The following is a 5,483-nucleotide window of genomic DNA, read 5'->3' as shown; positions in this document are numbered from 1 at the left end:
CGGCGCCGAGGGCGGGTACAGCACCTGCGGCGCGTCGTCGTTCTCGTCCACGATCACCAGCCGCACCGACACGTTGCTGCTCAGCGCCGGCGCGCCGCCGTCCTCCGCCCGCACCCACAGCCCCACCTCGCGCACCTCCTCGTAGTCGAACGAGCGCAGCGCGTACAGCGCGCCCGTCTCCGCCTCCACCGACACGGACCACGACAGCGGCGCGCCCCGCACACGCCCCTCCTCCAGCCGGTACCGCCTGCGTGCGTTCTGCCCCCAGTCCGCGTCCCACGCCCGCACCCTCAGCACCAGCGCGCCCGCCGCGTTGTTCTCGGGCACACGGGCGCTGTAGCGCCTCCGCGAACACCGGCGCGTTGTCGTTCACGTCCAGCACCCGCAGCCACAGCACTGCGCAGGCGACCTGCCGTCCGCCGCCCGCACGTCACCTTGTACTCCCACACCTCCTCCCGGTCCATTTTCTCGCCAGCACCAGGCAGTAACACTCCTCGAAGGGCTTCTCCAGCCGGAAGGGAAGCGACACTCATCTGCCGACAGCAACTGCAGCGCTCTGGCGCTGGGCAGCAGCCACTACATCGCCGCCCTCCCACACCTGCTCAGCCAAGAGCACCTGCAGATGCGCCGCACTTGCCTGCATCCCTGACAACAGTGCTTACAGGATCAGGAACATGCGTGCGTTCAGGAGAGTCTCTCTGAAATGTCCTGCCTACCGTATTGCTTTCTAAACGGCACCTCCGACGAGCCCTTCAGGAAAGCTCAGCGGTGTTTTCAGGCCCTCCAGTGCAGGAAACAGCCCAAACCCTCTCATAGGGTAAAAACCGTAATAAAACATCTAGTTATGAACGGCATGAGACATACAAACCCTCGAGCTGCAACAACCTGAGAGGCAGCAGTTTTACATGAGGAGCTGCTTGTTCCTCCTCATGGCAGTAAGAGAGACGCAACTCTCTGAGTGTCATTCACAATTCAGTCCCTTATAGCTCACGCTCTTGGAAGAAATGAGCAGAGATAAGTCTACCTCCCACCAGATGAGGAGAACCCTGAGCAGAGGAGCAGCACACAGGACTGCAGGCACACACAGCATGCCATGCAGACCCCAGTCATAGAGAAGAATTAATGCACCCAATTCATTTTTTCAAGCTATTACAGACCTTTCCTGCAGGAAAGCAATTCTTTTCATCATTTCTGCTGTCACAGTAAAACAACTTTGCATGCAGATTTTTTTTTGCTCGTATGTGGCTTTCTCACCTCTACCACAGCAGAGCTGCCCACACATTCCTCAGACTTGAGATTATTGCTCTGCTACAAAATTTCTGCAGAACAACAAGCATGAGACAGCACAGACATGCTGAAAGGAGGTTGGAATTAGGTCAGTGTCAGTCTCTTTTCTCAAGTAACAAGTGATAGGATGAGAAAAAAATGGCTTCAAGTTGTGCTCAGACTATCCACACAGGTATTCCAGCAGTTCCCTCCTCCCAACATTTCCCTGAGCTGCATCTCCAAACTGCAGAAAAGCACACCCACAAATCCATTTCCGAGGACAAAAAGAGAAAAGAACTCCCAGCATCCTGAAAACTTTGACACAGCATTCCCAGAAACAACGTCTCTACAAAGACTACTCTCTCTCCTCAAGAGGGCATTCTTTTTATTTCACTTTTAGACATAAATGTATTGCAGTTCACAAAAGTACAGTTTATAACTGAGGCTCAAGACAGTACGTGAGTTTCCAAATATACTGTGCCACACTGCCTTCATTCACACCATTATTATACAGGGGGTGACAGTCCTTCTTAAGAGGAATAGGTAATAAAATGCTCAAATACAGTTCACAAAGGAGAAGGAGAAAGGGCAAATAGAGGAATGCAAATGCTCTAACACAAACCCAGAAAATTGTCTCAGGACAGCTTTCTACCCCCATCAAGAGGCCTCTGAATTTGGGAGCAAAAATGGTATGACCAAAATTAATGGCCCCTTTCCAAGTTCATCTTGATTCAGCCTTTAGAAAAAAATCCTTTGAAGAAACGTGTTGAGTTTCCTTAGAATGCACTCAAAGACAATTAATGTCTTTTCAGGACTCTGTACAGTTACCACCCTTTAGCAGGCACTTCCACTGCATCAAAATTTAACAAGTGGGACAGAAGACCTGCTTGGCAAAACAGGGAACTCCTCACAGACTTCATGAGAAAAAGAAATCTTATCATCTCTCGAAGGAAGGTCAGGTTTTGCAGGAAGACTGCAGAGCTTTGGTTCCTATATGTAGAGAAAAGACATGAAAGGCCAGAGATCAGTAGAGATGAAACTGGCTAGAGGTGTGTCAGACAACAAGAAAGGCCTTTTTAAGTACATTAATAACAAGATGAGGTCCAAAGAAAACATTAGATTTGTAGTTGTTGAAGCTTGTCGCTTGACTAGCGGGGAAGAAGAAGTGGAGGTATTGAATGCTTTTCTTGCCTCAGGCTTCAATTATACTGATAGACCTTGTGCTGTCCCATCCCCTGAGTCAAAGGACCACAAGTTTGGGTACAGTGACTTGCCAGTAGTGGACACTGAAGTTGTAAGGGACCAGCTCTACCAGCTGAATCTTCACAAGTCCATGGGACTGATGGGATTCATCCCAGAGTACTGAAAGAGCTGGTGCATGTTACAGGAGGACCCCTCTTGATCATCTGCCAAAGGTCTTGGGAGTCTGCAGACGTCCCTGCTGACTGGAAGCTGGCCAGGGTTCTTCCAGTTTACAAGAGGGTGTTAGGACAGACCCAGGAAACTACAGACCTGTTCGTCTAACCTCAGTTATTGGAAAAATTATGGTGACAATCATAGTGGGTACTAATGAAAGAACATGGGCTCACCAAGGGAAAGTCCTGTTTAATTTCACATCCATCTATTATAAGGTCACCTGCCTCACAGATGAAGGGAAGGCAGTGGCTGTAGTTTTCCCGGATTTTAGTAAAGCTTTAGATACTGTCCCTCACAGTATCCTTCTGGACACCTTAACCAACTGTGAGATGAGCAGGTTCACAGTTGCCCGGGTGAAGAAGTGGCTGAAGTGTAGAGTTCAAAGCGCTGTATTGAATGGGGTGACACCTCACTGGTGACAGGCGTTTCTCAGGGTACATTTCCAGGCCCAGCTCTGTTTAATACTTTCATCAATGATCTAGATGCAGACCCTTGTCATAGAAAAGAAAGAGTGCCCCCATTTCAGTCATTCAAGCCATTTTAGGACTTTTCTGCAAGAAAGAAAATCCCTTTGTCATTTCTGGTGTCACAATAAAAGAAGTTCACGTATAGACTTTTTGCTTGCAAACGGCTTTCTCACCAGTACCACGTGGGAGATGCTTGCACATTCCTCGGTTACAATGAGTTGAGTTTATCCTTCCACCACAGGATTTGCGCAGCACAGCAAAGTACAGGATAGCACAGCACAGGCCTGTGCCTGGAAGGAGCCTGGAAGGAGGTGGATGTCAGTCTCTTCCCAAGTAGCAAGTGATAGGATGAGAGTAAAATTGCTTAAGTCACACCAGGAGAAGTTTAAATTGGATGTTAAGAAAAAATTCTTCACCAAAAGGGTTGTCAAGCACTGGAACAAGCTCCCCAGGGAACCAGTTGAGTCACCATCCTTTGACGTAGCACTCAGGGACATGGTTTAGTGATGGACTTGGTAGTTCTCTGTTTACAGTTGGACTCAATGGTTTCAAGGATCTTTTCCAGCTGAAATGATCCTATGATTCTACTGAGGTCAAGTGGACACTGGACAATTTGCTCCCCATGTGCAATCATCTTGTGGTCAGCAGCACTTCACCAGCCCGTCTTCAATACTTACTTTTTCATCAGCGCCTTGTGGAAGGGATGGCTGTAGTCTTCTGCATTTCCTGAGAGCAAAGCCTCTCCTGGTAGCTGTTTTCACCCACCAAATGCCACCTCATGGCACTCCATGAAGAACTTCCCAAAGGAACAAGTGTGCTGTTCATCTGCCATCCATCTTCTGAAACTCCTACAGCTTTAGTGTCACAAACACTTTGTGCTCACACACCTCCCAGTTCACATCTGCAGCTTCAGCTGTCCAGAGAGTTGGAAAGGTCACTCCCAACACCTCACTGCTTTGACGAGGCTTTTGCACACCCAGGGTCACTCTTAGTGCTGGGATGTGTTTCTTCTGACCTGGATTGAACTGAGTCCTGTCACAGCCAGAAGCTCAGTGCTCTGAAGACCCGTAGAGACCTGCCAGCAATTCCCTTCTCCCACGATTTTCCAGAAAGCTCTACCAGGTGTGCCTTCAAAATGCAGAAATGTACCCGCTCAACTTCACCTCAGTAAAGGAAGAAAGTGAAAAAATAAAAATCCAGCCTCCTGAAAGCTTTCTTCAAAAGAACATATCTACAAAGACTGTCTCCACACACAGCATTGAGGTGTTTATTTCACTTTTACACACAACGGTATTGTGGTTAACAATGTTACAGTTTATAAGTGCAGCACAACACAGCCTGAGTGTTTCCAAATATTCCATGCTACACTGCACTCTATCAAACAGTCTGTTATTATTCATGGGATTGCAGTCCTTCTTAAGAAGAATAGGTAAGACCATGCTCAAACATAGTTCACAAAGCAGAAGGACAAAGGCCAAAAAGGAGAATGCAAAAGGTCTCAGCAAACCCTGAAAATCACCTCAGAGAGCTTTGTACTCCCATCATGAAGCCTCTGAATTTGGGAACAACAATGACAAGAACAAATTCAATAGCCCATTTCCAAGTACATCGTGATTCTATCTTCAGACAAACTCCTTTGAAGTGAATTCTGGAGTTTCCTTACAATGCACTCAAAGATAATGAATGTGTCTTTACAACTCTTTAAAGTTACACTCTATGACAAGGTTGTTTGTGTTGCTATAATTTCAAGCCAATCCCAAGCAGACAGCCTGTGTGTGCACCTTCATCACACATGCCAAAATCTCATTCTGCATGTTGCTGTTCTCCCCTAGAAAAAACAAGATTGCTGTTCTCCAGGGGTAAGGATATCTACATTGCATCACAACCAGTTGGATGTGAGCAGCTCCCTGCTTCAACAGACAGCACTATGGCAGCATATGTAGCCACAAACTGGCAGTATGGACAAACATAGTGACCAGAAAGCAAAACACACGGAGCCCATACATCTCAGACACAGAAACATCCAGAACCCAGAGCAGAAAAAGCCCCATGCTTGCACCACATTGTAACGCAGTACTCACAACTTCCTTGCTTTCCTGACCCAGGAGAAGGGCTATGTGCATTTCAGCAAGCAGGTGATCTGTCTGTCCAATGGTGCCATTGTGTTACAGCAGAGAAAAAGAGGCCCTCTACAGCAGGTGAGACAAGAAATTATCTGGGGCACCGGAACTAGTCCCACTCTTGAAGCATTTCAGAAACAGCTTCACCACAGCTGAAACATGGTTTCCTAGCAGAGAACCATTAGGGGATTTTGGTTGTTGTTTGGTGTATGGC

The sequence above is a fragment of the Streptopelia decaocto genome (genome assembly GCF_964273445.1).
Source record: "Streptopelia decaocto genome assembly, chromosome: 12".
NCBI classification, from domain to species: domain Eukaryota; kingdom Metazoa; phylum Chordata; class Aves; order Columbiformes; family Columbidae; genus Streptopelia; species Streptopelia decaocto.
This window is presented reverse-complemented; position numbering follows the sequence as displayed.